The sequence below is a fragment of the Osmerus eperlanus genome, chromosome 6, assembly GCF_963692335.1.
Source record: "Osmerus eperlanus chromosome 6, fOsmEpe2.1, whole genome shotgun sequence".
NCBI classification, from domain to species: Eukaryota; Metazoa; Chordata; class Actinopteri; order Osmeriformes; family Osmeridae; genus Osmerus; species Osmerus eperlanus.
The window spans coordinates 671215-688804 of NC_085023.1; the positions used below are offsets into that span (position 1 = coordinate 671215).

The window sequence follows — 17590 nt, forward strand, 5'->3', positions numbered from 1 at the left end:
GTCTCCTCTGGAGGCAAACAGCAGCTGTTTACCCAGCCTGTCGCCCTTGAGGGCCTTATCTACATCACTGAGAATGTGTGTGTGTTTGTGGGGGAATGCGTGTGCTGTAATTTCCATACAGCATACTTGAAAGAGATGGCTTGATGTTTAAATTGTAATCAGCTGTAGGAGGGGACCTACAGTTGAGCAGTTGTGTGTGTGTGTTTGTTCATGAATCAAGTCATGCATGACACAAAACCTGTGTGTGTGTGTGTGTGTGTTCAGATCAGTAAGGTGTACTCACTGAGTGGAGACAGGACGTAGAATAATGGACTAACAGGGCTGCTTGTTAATGGAGTGTTTTATGAGCTGCATGGCTGGTTTGATAGAGTGGTAAGTGTGTGAGTGTTGTTGTGTGTGTGTTACGTGTGGATGTGATACATGTGTGTGGGTGTGTGTGTCCTTATCGTCCGGCAGCAGGAGAGGGTGAGAGTCTGGACACTTGCGCTTCGTAAAAACGACCTGATTCATTTTCCGCCTGAGTGAGTCTCAGTAGAGCAGCCGGACCGTGCTGATTCATGGTCCATTAAAGCAGCAGGCCTCCTGCACACACACACACATGTATACACACACATATATACTCACAAACACACACACACACACACACTCACATTAACACATTGTGGCCTCTCCAGAGATCCTGAGCCTGTCCTCCCTGCTCCAGGGACAGCAGCCTGGCTGTGGCTCCTCTCACCAGCACGCTGAAAGCTGAGCAGAGACGCTTCAGAGAGGAGAGCAGCACAGCTTGGAGACAGAGAGAGACAGACAGGGAGAGACAGACAGGGAGAGAGACAGAGGGAGACAGAGGGAGAGACGGAGAGACAGAGAGAGAGACAAAGAGAGAGACAGATATGTATAAGTTTAACTACCGTGTGTGTCTCTGTATGTGAGTGTATGAAATATAAGTATATATAAGGCTGTGATTTATATTGATGAATATTTCTATAATTCCACCGTCGCTTTGGCAATATGAACATTTGTTCTTTCATGCCAAAAAAGACCATTGAGCTGAACTGCACTGAACTGACAGAGAGAGAGAGAGAGACAGAGACAGAAAGAGAGACAGAGAGAGAGACAGAGGGTGAGACAGGGAGAGACAGACAGGGAGAGACAGAGAGAGAGACAGAGGGAGAGATAGGGAGAGACAGAGAGAGAGACAGAGAGAGACAGAGGGTGCTACAGAGGGAGAGACAGGGAGAGACAGAGAGAGAGACAGGGAGAGAGATGGAGGCAGAGACAGAGAAAGAGATGGAGGGAGAGAGAGAGAGACAGAGGGAGAGACAGAGAGAGAGACAGGGAGAGACAGAGATAGACAGGGAGAGACAGAGAGAGACAGAGATAGACAGGGAGAGACAGAGAGAGACAGAGAGAGAGATGGAGGCAGAGACAGAGATGGAGGGAGAGAGAGAGAGACAGAGAGAGAGACAGAGGGAGAGACAGGGAGAGACAGAGAGAGAGACAGAGAGAAACAGAGGGAGAGACAGAGGGAGAGACAGAGAAAGAGACAGGGAGAGACAGAAAGAGACAGAGAGAGACAGGGAGAGACAGAGAGAGACAGAGAGATGGAGGGAGAGAAAGAGACAGGGAGAGGAGACAGAGGGAGCCAGGAGACTAGGGGCCAGGAAACTAGGGGACTAGGAGACAAGGGGACAGGAGACTAGGAGACAGGGGACTAGGACACTAGGGCACTAGGGGTCAGGATACTAGGGGACTAGGAGACTAGGGCACTAGGGGCCAGGAGACTAGGGGCCAGGATACAAGGGGACTAGGAGACTTTGGGTCAGGAGACTAGGGGACTCTGGGACTAGGTTTCAAGAGACTAGGGGGGTAGGGGCCTGGAGACTAGGGGACTAGGGACCAGGAGAACAGGGGCTATAGACTAGGGACTAGGAGAACAGGGGTTATGGACTAGGGGCCAGGGATGCATGCACAACACACATATACAGGTGAGTAGTGTATTCTTGCATTCAGCTAAAAAGTCAACAAAAGGATCAGTGCTGTTTTGTTGACTGCAAAACTGACTGGAGAGCCAGTTAAACCAGTTGAGTCAGGGAAGCAGGAACAGTGTGTGTGTGCGTTTGTCTGTGTACGTGTGTGTTTAGTGGCTGGGCAGTAGGAGGATATGAAAACAGACTGAGTGGTACCATTTCAAGGAACATGAACTGAGCAGAGGACAGAAGAGAGAGATCTACAATCTGGGTCAGTCTGATAGTCAATCAGACTGCCAGTCAGTCAGTCTGTTGGTCAGTCTGTGTGTTGGTCAGTCTGTCAGTTGGTCAGTCTGTCAGTCTGACTGTTTGTCAGTCTTTGTATTGGAGGGTTCGTTTCTTACTGTAGAGAGCTACAATAACAACAGGTCAACACTGAGCTATCACCACAGTGACACAGTCACATGTGGGTGTGAATACTCTGCAGTTAAGATACCAGTCAGTCTAGAGGAATGACAGGTGGAGATTTCTACACACACACACACACACACACACACTGCACATCTGAGCTGGGGATTATGTACCAAGTATCAGTCAAATTAAGTGGCTAACTTAACCTTGTCATACAAGATCTTCCTGCTAACTGTTGGGAATGTCCACATTAAGACAACAGGCTCTCTAGCCCTCTCCCTCCACAGACACTTTCTTCCAGTCATATTGGGTTTTCTCAGTTGCGTTTTTGTTGAATATGGGGCGACAATCATGAAAAAATAAGGTTGCTCTAAAAAGCAGACCACGATTCGCCATAATTCTTGGCTATGAGGACTCAAGTATAAAAAGCACACGAGCCAGAACAGCCGCGTGCGTGCGCGGTCACTGTGCTTCTGCGCTGCGGCAGTTGCCAGGGGAGATGGAAAGGGAGGGGCTATGATTGGCTGAAGTGGTGTGTGTTGCCTTGCCAACGGCAAAGGGGTTTGGTAGCGTTGCTGTGCGGCGTGATCTGCGCGCTGCGTGCACGGAGGAAGCAGCTGCTGAACTGATCTCTGACATTGTGCAGCTAGACGGACCGAACAGTACACACCGCAGCAACCGCTCCGCTTTAAAGGCATTGCGTGTATGAATGTAAGTACTTTATAAACGTGTTTTTGTTCGGTAATTTATCTTATTTGTGTCTTGTCAATGCTTTGGTGTATTCTGAATAGGCGTGCGTGTTACTGTAAGTGTCTGTCCGACAGAGATAACGCAGGCAGCATGGTAAGAGACAGCGTGCAGGCTACAGCCCCTCTTCCGTTCTTTGAGGCTCGGTCGATTGAATGTCGGTCGTGTTATGTCTGAGTATCTGAATGATAGACTTTTAGATTGTTGAGCCTTGTTATTGATTTTTGCTTTAATGTTGTTCAGTTCCAACGTAACTCGTCCATGTGTCTGGTTAGCTGCTGGGCTAGCGTCAGCTACAGCAAACTTCTTTTGTCATCGAGAATTTGGCAACAATGTTACCAGTTCTGTGCTACGAATCGTGTGACACTGTTACAATGTAGTACTGGTCATGGTTGTGTCGGTGTGTGATGGCCTCACCTTTTCAAACTACTTTATATGGTCGGAACATCGAATGCTTAGATTGTGCGCTTGGGAATGCGTGCTGCTTCATCAATGTTTCATTCCTGAACGCCTTTTTTTTTTTTTTTTTTTTTTTTTTGCGGGCAGGCAACTAATGATTCAAATTCTTAGTTGTCGTTCTTTTTACTGATAATGTAGCTGTGTAAAAAAAAATCCAACCATCGTAGTAATGACGTGTATCCATCGACGTGTTGTTTTTACCAACATCAGAAACTTTTTAACTTGAATGTCATAAAGGGTGAATAGTCGATTAATTCAACTTGCTGAAATAATAAGAGTATTAGTTTCCCTCGTCGTAGAGACCTCTACATCAACTGCGCCGTGGATGAAACATTCATCCACACGAGTTGTTGACGCGGGGGTGATATGCATCTGAAAAGAAATGTAGGGCAACTTTACGAGGGTGAAAGCCACGGTTAATCCAGAGGTTACTCGCAGTTCCGCGTTTTTAACACAGACACGACTCGTATCGCATCTTATAAATGTAGTCATTTGAACGATTTTTATTTTTCAAATGAAGCAATTTAACGTGTATTTATTTAACTCTTGATGGACTCGCCACACTAGGTCGACGGTTTGCATGACAGGGGCACGTGGTAGAGGCTGTAGACGGAACGGAAAGATTGCAGAGCAACGTTTATTTTCATCCGCAAACCTCGCGAGTCACGAGTCTGTTACGCATAAAACGATTAAACCACATATTGACGTTTTTCGCCGCAATTTAGGGAAGTTAGAATTGACAGTCTGCACTCTGTTTCAAACCATTTAAACAGACATCTAAAACAAAATAATTTAGGGATATTTGCCCTTTATTCAGCTGAATGTGATAGGCCTGATGGCCTAATAACACAGCTGTTTCTGTAGCTTCCAAAAGTGGGATGGCTTTGTTTGTTTTGAATGCACACGTGTTTAAGTTTCAGGAACATAATACACAGAAAATAAGTGTGAGGGTGTGTGTGTATATAGGTTTAGTGTATGTAAGTATACATACTGTATAGGTGACTATATAAAGAGGGGAGGGTATATGCGGTGGCTAGTAGAGAGATGAGCTGGATTCAAACTAGATAGTCTCAGATAGAGTGCTCTTCAAAACAATGTCAGTTGCAGTTCTCTGTCTCTCTCTTCTCAAATGTTAAATTCATCCTTTTAACTAGTCTTACAGAGAGGGTGTCTATTTACAGGGGACATTGAGGCACTGGTGAGTGTTTCTGTGTTTCTGCCACAGGGATGAATGTAAGAGAGAATCAGCCTGAGGATGAGTGTGCAAATGTGGAGATTGGAGGCTGTGGGAATGAGAAGCCCAGTGTGATTGGAGGCTGTGGTACCGGGAGGCCCAGTGTGATTGGAGGCTGTGGTAACGGGAGGCCCAGTGTGATTGGAGGCTGTGGTACCGGGAGGCCCAGTGTGATTGGAGGCTGTGGTAACGAGAGGCTCAGTGTGATTGGAGGCTGTGGTAACGAGAGGCTCAGTGTGATTGGGGGCTGTGGGAATAAGAAGCCCAGTGTGATTGGAGGCTGTGGTAACGAGAGGCCCAGTGTGATTGGAGGCTGTGGTAACGGGAGGCACAGTGTGATTGGAGGCTGTGGTAACGGGAGGCACAGTGTGATTGGAGGCTGTGGTAACGAGAGGCCCAGTGTGATTGGAGGCTGTGGTAACGGGAGGCACAGTGAGATTGGAGGCTGTGGTAACGGGAGGCACAGTGTGATTGGAGGCTGTGGTAACGGGAGGCACAGTGTGATTGGAGGCTGTGGTAGCGAGAGGCTCAGTGTGATTGGAGGCTGTGGTAACGGGAGGCCCAGTGTGATTGGAGGCTGTGGTAACGGGAGGCCCAGTTATGTCTGACGGGTTCTTTTGGTGACAAAAAGATAAATGGAAAACAAAAAAGAGAGATGTGATCAACCTGTCCTAGGCTTTACTGCCAGGGGTGAACAGCCTGTGTGGGTGTGTGGCTCTACTGGGTAAACTGTGGTAGATGGTGTGTATGTTGTACCATCTGCTGTGTGTGTACAGAGGTATGAGATCAGTGGAGGACGTTATTTAGCTCCTCTAAATAGCAGCGGGACATTTTCCCTGTCCTGACCACGCTATTAATACCTCCCAGCTATGTAGCTAGCGACTGTATGAGGGGCTGGAGGGTGACAGACAGGAGGAGGTGTGTGTACGAGGGGCTGGAGGAGGAGGAGAGAGGCTGTGGGAGGACAGAGGCTGGGGTGAGGGGTGGAGAGTTTGTTGTGTGTCTGACCAGGAGGACTGACGGGTGGGCAGTGTTTCAGCTAACCTTGCCTTCCACCGTCATGGATTCAGTTAGCCAAAACTGATGGAGTCTGTGAGAAATGTAAGGCTGTAGAGTATTCAGCTGTCTCCAAGTTGGGTTGAGGTACACCCCCCCCCTGCTTGTGTACAGGTGTAGTACATGACAGGTGAATATGCCAGGGCTCTCATGTCTCATGCATTCGCCCCCGTTTCCTGGATTTTGGTACCCAAACGTTGACAGGTATGGTAATCTCAAGCCAAACATTTGATAAAACTTGGAGCCCTGATATGCTCATACACCTAGCGGCTACTCTGCTCTCAACACACAGACTAGCTTGCTAACATCTTAGCCTAGCTTGCAAACACTTAGACTAGCTTGTTAACACATTTGCCTAACTGGCTAACACGTTAGCCTATAGATGGCTGGTGTCAATGATTATTGTTTTCACGTGACAGCCTACCAGCTCATTCTCAGCAGGCAGGTAGTTCTAACTGTGATAAGCTTGTTCATGTAGATCTGGAGCACTGTTTTAGGGCTAGGTTAACAGCTAACATGCTAGGTTTGCAAGGCCCCACCTTCATCTAGCTAAGACTGCCATGGACTCTGACCAAGTGGGGGTGTAACTGTATGTGTGTCCTATAGGGCTGTGTGTGTGTCTTAGGGCTGTGTGTGTGTGTCCTACTTGGGCTGTGTGTGTGACTTATAAGGCTGTGTGTGTGTGTGTGTGTGTGTGTGTGTCTTATAGGGCTGTGGACGAACTGTAGTTGTGAAAGGGGGCTTATTGAGGCTTATCTATGTTAGTGTTGTCACAAAAATGTCACCAGAAGTCGCTAGTGGCTCTTAAAAGTCGCTATATTTGTCACTAGGTTTGACGGTACAGTGTTTCCTCTGTTGATTTTGGCGGGCCGTCACGGCTAAATTTCTGCCGCCACGGTATCAGAAATACGGCTGTACAAAATTTTAGGCCGTCTGAGGTGGAGGTGGGGGAGATGAGGAGTTGCTATAGTGGCCGGCATATTAGAATTCCAGTGAGTTCAAGAGCTCTTTTCCAGTCTGAATGGTGAGGCTTTAGAGGACCTGAAGACAGGCAGGCTTCTGGGAACCTCACCTGACTCAGGAACACCTAGCTGTGGGGTCAGTCATCACCTGATACAGGCTCAGCCAGCTAGCCTGGGGGTTCAGTTTCTAGCCGGAGTATGTCTTGTATAGAGCGAGGTGAAGGAGAACATGTAGAACCAGCATGTTGGGTTGAGAGGCAGAATGAGCTGCAGACTGAGATTGGTTATTTGGGGATGTTGGGATGTTATGGTTGACTGTCTGGTCCTGTTGCTTGACACTACATTTACATTTAGTCATTTAGCAGATGCTCTTATCCAGAGCGACTTACAGTAAGTACAGGGACATTCTCCCCGAGGCAAGTAGGGTGAAGTGCCTTGCCCAAGGACACAACGTCATTTGGCACGGCCGGGAACCGAACTGGCAACCTTCAGATTACTAGCCCGCTTCCCTAACCGCTCAGCCACCTGACACTGAATTTATTCTGCACTTTTCATATGCACTATTTGTATGTTGCTTTGGATGTTTCACCTCTGCCTTTGAAGATGAACAGCTATACTTTGTCTTTAATGATGCAACACAACAAGGAAGTGAAATCACAAAGAAGCCATTTCCTCTCACAAACCGTGAGGGGTAGGGTTACTTACTGGCTGTTTATCAATCCACGGTTTCTCCGTTCTTGCAAACTTGTTTGACGTCATCTTTCATTGCCCAAGTACGGTTCCAATCCAAAGAACACAAGTCACCAAGAACGCCAAAAATACCTGGAAATGTTCTTGATCCGCCCCTTTTATCGAGGATGCATCGGATGGTGACTTGGCCAGCGAGAACGCATATGATTTCCCAGAAGTCATTGCAAGATGTCAGGAGAGGGGGACAAACTTCATAACTTTAAGTTTTTACTATTCATATTTCAGATTACCGGTACGTGAAAATCAGCATCGGAATTAAAATGTGATGAAAAATGGGCAATGTAGTCGCTGAAAATGTGCTTATTCTATTGATGAAACGGCTCATTTGTAAATTTGCTCTGACTTTTCGATAACCTAGCTAGCGAGTCCAGGGTATTGCGCAATAGCCAAGAGAACCCGCATCTCAATTCATTCTCCATCCTTGCGGTCTTCAAAAGAACCTACTTGCGTTCTTCGGATTGATGAACAGCCACTGAGTCTGTCTGTCCTGCTGATCTCTGGTCCTCTCCTCCTTTCCTCATCTCTCCTCATCCCATCTCCTTTCCTCATCCCTCCTCTCCTCATCCCCTCCTCACCTCATCCACAATTCTCCTCATCCCCTCCTCTTTTCATCCCCAACTCTCCTCATCCACCTTCTCCTCTCCTCATCCCTCCTCTCCTCATCTGCTCCTCTCCTTTCCTCATCCCCAACAATCTTCTCCAAATCACTTCCTCTCCTCATTATTTCCTCCTCATCCACTCCTCTTCCTCTCATCCAAAATCCTCCCCATTCCCCCCCCTCCTCTCCTCATCCCCTCCTCACCTCATCCACAATTCTCCTCATCCCCTCCTCTTTTCATCCCCAACTCTCCTCATCCACCTTCTCCTCTCCTCATCCCTCCTCTCCTCATCTGCTCCTCTCCTTTCCTCATCCCCAACAATCTTCTCCAAATCACTTCCTCTCCTCATTATTTCCTCCTCATCCACTCCTCTTCCTCTCATCCAAAATCCTCCCCATTCCCCCCCCTCCTCTCCTCACCCCCAACTGTCCTCTCCTCTTGTAGACTGATAAAATCTGGTCTTTGTTTGGAGGTGACTGCGTTTAATGACGGCAGCTGCACACATATTTCATCTCCCCTCCCTCTTCTCTCATCTTTCTCCTCTTCTTCCAGCTGGTTTCTTGCTAGAGGGGGGGGGAGAGACGGAGAGGGGGGGAGAGATGGGGAGGGGGAGAGAAAGGTGGAGAGGGACCAGTAGGAGGGATGCCCCTTGAAGCTGCCCCGCCTTGGTTGTCTTGGTTACGTGACATCAGAGTGCAGTAATCAAATATAGGCGGTTTATGTGAATTTGGGTTGCAAATGTAGCTCTCCCCTTGTAGTAGCATGTTGGCTCCCCCAGGATGCCCCCAGTAACAAGTGCTGCTGTCCCACTAGGGAGAGCCGAGCAGGGGAGTGTGCTGCTGTCCCACTAGGGAGAGCCGAGCAGGGGAGTGTGCTGCTGTCCCACTAGGGAGAGCCGAGCAGGGGAGTGTGCTGGCTGGCGCCCTTCACCATGTGTAGTCCATGCTGTTTGTCTGGAACAGTCTTAGACACTTGCACTGAATCCACATCTCACAAACATGTCACAGTTAGTAAAGAGTCTCTACTAAGAGTCCCTCAAAGCCCTGCACCCCTCCCTGCCCACCTTACCAGATGCGCCCCCCCCCCCCCCCCCCTAGTGAGACTGATGCTAATGTGGGTGGAGGCTGGGCCTGGGCCTGCCTTGACTGTGCTGGGTGTGTGTGTGCGCGCTGGGTGTCACCAACACAATGGGCCTTTGTGCAGCTCCTCCTGACTGAATAAACAGCCTGTTTAATGGACATGGCAGTGGGACAGCCAGGAGGACCTGTGTGTGTGTGTGTCCCATAGGGCTGTGTGTGTCTCCTATAAGTGTGTGTGTGCGCACGAGCGTGCGTCCGTGTCCCTGATAGGGCTGTGTGAATGTTAGGGAAGGGGATCTCATAAATGTACCAGTCTCAAAGTTTCACCCCATAGGAACCCTGATCAGGATAGAGCTAGCTCAGGTCCTGCTGCTGTGAGGATAGAGCTAGCTCAGGCCCTGCTGCTGTGAGGATAGAGCTAGCTCAGGCCCTGCTGCTGTGAGGATAGAGCTAGCTCAGGCCCTGCTGCTCTGAGGATAGAGCTAGCTCAGGCCCTGCTGCTGTGAGGATAGAGCTAGCTCAGGCCCTGCTGCTGTGAGGATAGAGCTAGCTCAGGTCTTGCTGCTGTGAGGATAGAGCTAGCTCAGGCCATGCTGCTGTGAGGATAGAGCTAGCTCAGGCCCTGCTGCTGTGAGGATAGAGCTAGCTCAGGCCATGCTGCTGTGAGGATAGAGCTAGCTCAGGCCATGCTGCTGTGAGGATAGAGCTAGCTCAGGCCATGCTGCTGTGAGGATAGAGCTAGCTCAGGCCATGCTGCTGTGAGGATAGAGCTAGCTCAGGCCATGCTGCTGTGAGGATAGAGCTAGCTCAGGCCATGCTGCTGTGAGGATAGAGCTAGCTCAGGCCCTGCTGCTGTGAGGATAGAGCTAGCTCAGGTCTTGCTGCTGTGAGGATAGAGCTAGCTCAGGTCTTGCTGCTGTGAGGATAGAGCTAGCTCAGGCCATGCTGCTGTGAGGATAGAGCTAGCTCAGGCCCTGCTGCTGTGAGGATAGAGCTAGCTCAGGCCCTGCTGCTGTGAGGATAGAGCTAGCTCAGGCCATGCTGCTGTGAGGATAGAGCTAGCTCAGGTCTTGCTGCTGTGAGGATAGAGCTAGCTCAGGCCTGGCTGCTGTTACGTTAGTGTACCTGCACACCTTGAGACAAGGTCGGCTCCAAGGGCATAATGCCCCCCCAAATGGAATGCATGAACCTATTAACAAAATTGTCTTCATGTGCTGTTTTATTTTAGTTCTCAGTAGGGCTGTGCAATTTGACCAAAATCTCATGTCCTGATAACGATACATATCACGATGTGGCATATTTTCTTTACATTCAATAAATAAATAGGTTGTATAAAATGACCACATGGAAAGGACAGTTTCTTATAAATGTTTGAACACATTTTTTACGACTCAAAATTGCGCCATTTTGGTCGTATATGCTCCCGAAATGTAACATGTGCGACATCAAAATATATTTGGGAGTGTAGCAGACTAATTCACTGGACAGGTTCAAGTGGACACTGCACCTTTAAGGGCGCAGTAGGCCTACTGCACCTTTAAGGGCGCAGTAGGCCTACTGCACCTTTAAGGGCGCAGTGTCCACTTGAATAAATGGCACACAAAGCTGTGTGCCAAAAGGGAGAAGTTTGCCGATCTCCCGTTTTTCCAAATCCCTACAAGAGCATTTGTGCAAATTACTGTTGTGGCGCAACAGTTTTAGATTTCTTTACAAAATGCTCGCTAATTGCACACTAGTATGTGCCTGCTGTGAGCTGATACAGTGACCGGTCCACCGTTATATCCAAGATTACATAACCGTTTCATTAACTTTAATGCAGATTTTAGATTGATGGCTAATATTAACCAATCACTCCCTTTGCAAGATCCGACCGAGGCATACAAGTGTAGATGACGTTACCCACGCAGTTGAATCATCACTCACGGACCCTCCCCCCTGACACACGTTGGCCAACTGGCTGACTCTCCCTCCTCGTTTTTCAACATGAAAACATGTGCATGTGGCGCAGGTGGCGCAGGTGGCGCAGGTGGTAAAACAAGTTTCAGCAGTCTAGGGCCCTGATTTGTAGCAGAGTGCTAATTAGTCACACCAACCCTTCCAGACGAGCAGGGGTAGCATGCCAGCCTGGCTGAGGGCTCAAGCCCCCCCAAAATAGGTCTAGATACGCCCATGCTAGCATGGCAGTGATTTCAGCACTTCGAGAATTCAACGTTGAGAATTAATTTGATGTCGTCCATCTCCTTGAATTTCTCGCTGATTTTAGAAATCGACTTGGGGGGTCTTTCTCGGTAGGCTATGTCTGCACGCGTGTGTGTTGTGTGCAATGCGTGACAACTCGTTTCTCTCAAACACAAAATGACTACGGGCATGCTAGCTCAACAGATCAATCCGTTTATTTTCATTCGTTTTCATCAGGGTAACCACATGCAAAGGCCGTTCGTTACCAACATTGTGTAGTTAGGTTTAATATAGGGTGAATATTGGTAAACTACGTAGGCCTCAAGTCATATAAAAAATCATTATAAAGTTTACAACTTTACAAATGTTCACCGTAGTCTACAGTTAATGTAGTAAAATCTTAATAATATGGTTTTTTATTCAAATATATCAACTAATATGGTGTATTTTATCTTCCTGCAGCCGATTTCGCAAGCGTCTCGCGAAAAAATTCGACCAGCTGCCGAAATGATCGCTGCAGATCGCAGGCAATCGCAGCCTTTCGCAGCCAGTGTGGTCGGTCCCATTTGATAACATGGGCGCCGAAAGAAAAAAGGCGGCGCTTCCAATCGCTTCACAGCAGATCGCAGCCTGTGTGTCCCAGGCGTTATCAGACACACCACGCAATGCATCATCCTGGTCACATAGGCACTGTCATGTAGTTTGGAACTTGTTATTGGCAAGTTGACTGGCTGGTTGACAGGCTGTGGTGAGTTTGCACAATTCAAGTCAATTTAAACCACCTGACCTCAGTGAATAACTATCAGGGCTGGTTAACGGTTGGTGGTGGTGGTGGTTGGGAGAGGACTTTGAAACCTCGACTGACCGGCTAATGAGGCCCTGCGTCTAATCAGGGAGATCAGCTCTGGTGTGGTTGTGGTGTTTTTATTGACACAGGCGCGTACCATTACTGCTGTGGTACCACCAGCACAGCCAGGCCTCTCTCTCTATCTCACTGTACACATCAGCCTTGTGTGTAAATGACTAAATGTAAATGTGTGTGTGTGTACACTGCTCGTATCTGCCTCTGAAACTAATAAACTTCCTCCTCAGACAGTGTTTCCTGTTGGTGCAGTTGTGTGAGAATTCTGAGCGCCGTTCTTGTGAAACATCAGAAACACCTCCAGAGCAGAAACACCTCCAGAGCAGAAACAGCAGTGAGGAGAGCACAGGCCCGACTGGGGTGTTAAGCTGCTGGCCAGTGCCCCTGACCCAGACTCCCAGACCACCACAGCCATGTTTGTGTGTGTGAATATAGAAGTAATAGTAGTGATAGTAAACAGTATATACACTCAAACACACATTTTACAGATACATTCTATTAATTTAGCAGAGGCTTTTATCCAAAGTGACATACACATGGTGCGTATTGAAATATAGCAGAATATCAAGGATTCAGAAGTGCAGAGTTGAGTTCTAACAGTATTTCAGTTCAGTCAAGGAATGATCTGTATTTACAAGACACAGTGAAGTATAATCTACTAAAAGTTCTCCCCTCATTGTGTGCAACGTTGCTTAGTAATACTGTACTTTCGTTATCTACACACCAACCTTCCCCACCCTAACACACCAACCAGCAACCAGTCGGACCAGTAGAGCCACAACCCTGAGAGAAGTCTCCCCCCCCCACTCACCCCCCTCCTCTCTCTGTGAGGTTGTTGTTCAGGACTTTAGGCTGAAGCAGAATGGAGGCAGACTGCTGTCTCAGCACTTTCACTGTATTGATCTACATTAGGACACACACACACACACATACTCCCTCTTTCTCTCTCTCTTTCTCTTTTTTCTCTCTCTCTCTCTCTCTCTCTCTCTCTCTCTCTCTCTCTCTCTCTCTCTCTCTCTCTCTCTCTCTCTCTCTCTCTCTCTCTCTCAATCACACACACAATTTCACACGCTTTCACTTGCTCACACACTCACTCTTTCACACACCCTCTTCCTCACTTCCATTTTGAGATTGTAGCAACCATCCACATGCTAGCTAGCTATTCCCAGTGAACTCCAGTCAACATGCTAACTAGCCAACACCAGTCAACATGCTAGCTAGTTAACCCCAGTGAACACCAGTCAACATGCTAGCTAGTTAACCCCAGTGAACACCAGTCAACATGCTAGCTATCCCCAGTGAACACCCGTCAACATGCTAGCTATCCCCAGTGAACACCCGTCAACATGCTAGCTAGCTATCCCCAGTGAACACCCGTCAACATGCTAGCTAGCTATCCCCAGTGAACACCAGGCAACATGCTAACTAGCCAACCCCAGTGAACACCAGTCAACATGCTAGCTAGCTGGCTATCCCCAGTGAAGGCCCATCAACATGCTAGCTAGCTGGCTATCCCCAGTAAACGCCCATCAACATGCTAGCTAGCTATCCCCTGTTAACATCGGTCAACATGCTAACTAGCCAACCCCAGTGAACGCCCATCAACATGCTAACTAGCCAACCCCAGTGAACGCCAGACAACATGCTAGCTAGCTAGCTAGCCCCAGTCATTCCCAGCAGACTCGTCAGGCCCATTAACTGCGTGTCTCCTCAGCTGTAACCCACCAGAGGGACATTACCCAGAACCTCCGCCTGCAGGCGGCTTTGAGGCTTTTAGATAAGAGGACAATAATGATGATAATCATAACTGAGATGATAATTGACTGTCTGTAATCGCGTTGAAAACCACTTCCTGTACACAAATGAGTGCTAGGGAGGTTGTATTTCACCTTCTATCCTCTCCCTGTTCGCATTTAAATGGAGCCGACTGGCTGGTGGCGGGGTGAGGAGGGGTAGGGAGGAGAGGGGCAGGGGTAGGGAGGAGAGGGGCAGGGGTAGGGAGGAGAGGGGTAGGAAGGAGAGGGGTAGGGGTAGGGAGGAGAGGGGTAGGGAGGAGAGGGGCAGGGGTAGGGAGGAGAGGGGCAGGGGTAGGGAGGAGAGGGGCAGGGGTAGGGAGGAGAGGGGTAGGGAGGAGAGGGGCAGGGGTAGGGAGGAGAGGGGTAGGGGTGGGGAGGAGAGGGGTAGGGAGGAGAGGGGTAGGGAGGAGAGGGGTAGGGAGGAGAGGGGTAGGGAGGAGAGGGGCAGGGGTAGGGAGGAGAGGGGTAGGGAGGAGAGGGGCAGGGGTAAGGAGGAGAGGGGTAGGGAGGGCAGGGGTAGGGAGGAGAGGGGCAGGGGTAGGGAGGAGAGGGGTAGGGAGGAGAGGGGTAGGGAGGAGAGGGGTAGGGGTAGGGAGGAGAGGGGCAGGGATGGGGAGGAGAGGGGTAGGGAGGAGAGGGGCAGGGAGGAGAGGGGTAGGGAGGAGAGGGGTAGGGAGGAGAGGGGTAGGGAGGAGAGGGGCAGGGGTGGGGAAGAGAGGGGCAGGGGTGGGGAAGAGAGGGGCAGGGGTGGGGAGGAGAGGGGTAGGGGTGGGGAGGAGAGGGGCAGGGGTGGGGAGGAGAGGGGCAGGGGTGGGGAGGAGAGGGGCAGGGGTGGGGAGGAGAGGGGCAGGGGTGGGGAGGAGAGGGGCAGGGGTGGGGAGGAGAGGGGCAGGGGTGGGGAGGAGAGGGGCAGGGGTGGGGAGGAGAGGGGCAGGGGTGGGGAGGAGAGGGGCAGGGGTGGGGAGGAGAGGGGCAGGGGTGGGGAGGAGAGGGGCAGGGGTGGGGAGGAGAGGGGCAGGGGTGGGGAGGAGAGGGGCAGGGGTGGGGAAGAGAGGGGCAGGGGTGGGGAAGAGAGGGGCAGGGGTGGGGAAGAGAGGGGCAGGGGTGGGGAAGAGAGGGGCAGGGGTGGGGAAGAGAGGGGCAGGGGTGGGGAAGAGAGGGGCAGGGGTGGGGAAGAGAGGGGCAGGGGTGGGGAAGAGAGGGGTAGGGAGGAGAGGGGCAGGGGTAGGGAGGACAGGGGTAGCGAGGAGAGGGGCAGGGGTAGGGAGGAGAGGGGCAGGGGTAGGGAGGAGAGGGGTAGGGAGGAGAGGGGTAGGGAGGAGAGGGGCAGGGGTAGGGAGGAGAGGGGCAGGGGTGAGGAGGGAGGCTCGGGTGAGGAGGGAGGCTGGGGTGAGGAGGGGCAGGGATGAGGAGGGGCAGGGATGAGGAGAGAGGCAGGGGTGAGGAGGGGTAGGGTGGAGAGAGGCAGGGGTGGGGAGGGGTAGGGTGGAGAGAGGCAGGGGTGGGGAGGGGTAGGGTGAGGAGAGGATGGAACATAACAAGAGCAACACACCTGCCCAGCATTTAATAGAGGAGAAGAGAGGGAGGAGAGAGGGAAAGGTAGGCTGCAGGGATTCCTGTTGCTTCTGTTACATCATTCCATAACCACACCTGTTAAACACACACCTGGCCACAGGCTCTTTGACATACCTGTGACCCACATGCTCACCTGAGTACAGGGGAGGAGCAGAAAGGAGGAGGGCGGAGAAGCAGAGAGGAGGAAGACAGGGGAGGAGAAAGGGGTAGGAGCGAGGAAAGGAGGAGGACCAGAGAAGCAATGGGCCCGGAGATATTATGGTCTGGTTCTGAAACACTGTGTTTCTGTCTCCGTGTCTGGCTGCCTACAGAGAGGAATCTGTGTGCGTGTGTGAGAGAGAGAAAGTGTGTGCGTGTGAGAGAGAGAGAGAGTGTGTGCGTGTGAGAGAGAGAGAAAGAGTGTGTGCGTGTGAGAGAGAGAAAGAGTGTGTGCGTGTGAGAGAGAGAGAAAGAGTGTGTGCGTGTGAGAGAGAGAGAAAGAGTGTGTGCGTGTGAGAGAGAGAGAAAGAGTGTGTGCGTGTGAGAGAGAGAGAAAGAGTGTGTGCGTGTGAGAGAGAGAAAGTGTGTGTGCGTGTGAGAGAGAGAAAGTGTGCGTGTGAGAGAGAGAGAAAGAGTGTGTGCGTGTGAGAGAGAGAGAAAGAGTGTGTGCGTGTGAGAGAGAGAGAGAGTGTGCGTGTGAGAGAGAGAGAAAGAGTGTGTGCGTGTGAGAGAGAGAGAGAGTGTGTGCGTGTGAGAGAGAGAGAAAGAGTGTGTGCGTGTGAGAGAGAGAGAAAGAGTGTGTGCGTGTGAGAGAGAGAGAGAAAGAGTGTGTGAGAGAGAGAGAAAGAGTGTGTGCGTGTGAGAGAGAGAGAAAGAGTGTGTGCGTGTGAGAGAGAGAGAAAGAGTGTGTGCGTGTGAGAGAGAGAAAAAGAGTGTGTGCGTGTGAGAGAGAGAGAAAGAGTGTGTGCGTGTGAGAGAGAGAGAGAAAGAGTGTGTGCGTGTGTGAGAGAGAGAGAGAGTGTGTGCGTGTGTGAGAGAGAGAAAGAGTGTGTGCGTGTGAGAGAGAGAAAGAGTGTGCGTGTGAGAGAGAGAGAGAAAGAGTGTGTGCGTGTGTGAGAGAGAGAAAGAGTGTGTGCGTGTGAGAGAGAGAAAGAGTGTGTGCGTGTGAGAGAGAGAGAGAGAGTGTGTGCGTGTGAGAGAGAGAGAGAGAGTGTGTGCGTGTGAGAGAGAGAGAAAGAGTGTGTGCGTGTGAGAGAGAGAGAAAGAGTGTGTGCGTGTGAGAGAGAGAGAGAGTGTGTGCGTGTGAGAGAGAGAGAGAAAGAGTGTGTGCGTGTGAGAGAGAGAGAGAAAGAGTGTGTGCGTGTGTGAGAGAGAAAGAGTGTGTGCGTGTGAGAGAGAGAAAGAGTGTGTGCGTGTGAGAGAGAGAGAAAGAGTGTGTGCGTGTGAGAGAGAGAGAAAGAGTGTGTGCGTGTGAGAGAGAGAGAAAGAGTGTGTGCGTGTGAGAGAGAGAGAAAGAGTGTGTGCGTGTGAGAGAGAGAGAAAGAGTGTGTGCGTGTGACAGAGAGAAAGAGTGTGTGCGTGTGAGAGAGAAAGAGTGTGCGTTTGAGAGAGAGAGAAAGAGTGTGCGTGTGAGAGAGAGAGAAAGTGTGTGCGTGTGAGAGAGATAGAAAGTGTGTGCGTGTGAGAGAGATAGAGAGTGTGTGCGTGTGAGAGAAAGAGTGTGTGCGTGTGAGAGAGAGAGAAAGAGTGTGTGCGTGTGAGAGAGAGAGAGAAAGAGTGTGTGCGTGTGAGAGAGAGAGAAAGAGTGTGTGCGTGTTAGAGAGAGAGAGAGAGAGTGTGCGTGTGAGAGTGTGCGTGTGAGAGAGAGACAAGGTACTCAAACCCAAAAAACTGTACAATACCAGAATTTCTTAAGTTATGGTTGAACCGCGTACCT

General features: G+C 50.3%; 1 protein-coding gene across 1 annotated transcript in view; it reads left to right on the forward strand.

The window, feature by feature from the left end:
* The first annotated feature begins 2930 nt into the window (after positions 1 to 2930).
* The window catches only part of foxn2a (forkhead box N2a), a 38564-nt gene continuing 23904 nt past the window's right edge, over positions 2931 to 17590 (forward strand). Inside the window, exon 1 of the mRNA XM_062462918.1 lies at positions 2931 to 3089. The gene's annotated coding sequence lies outside the window, so the exon portion shown is untranslated. The remainder of the gene's footprint in view (positions 3090 to 17590) is intronic.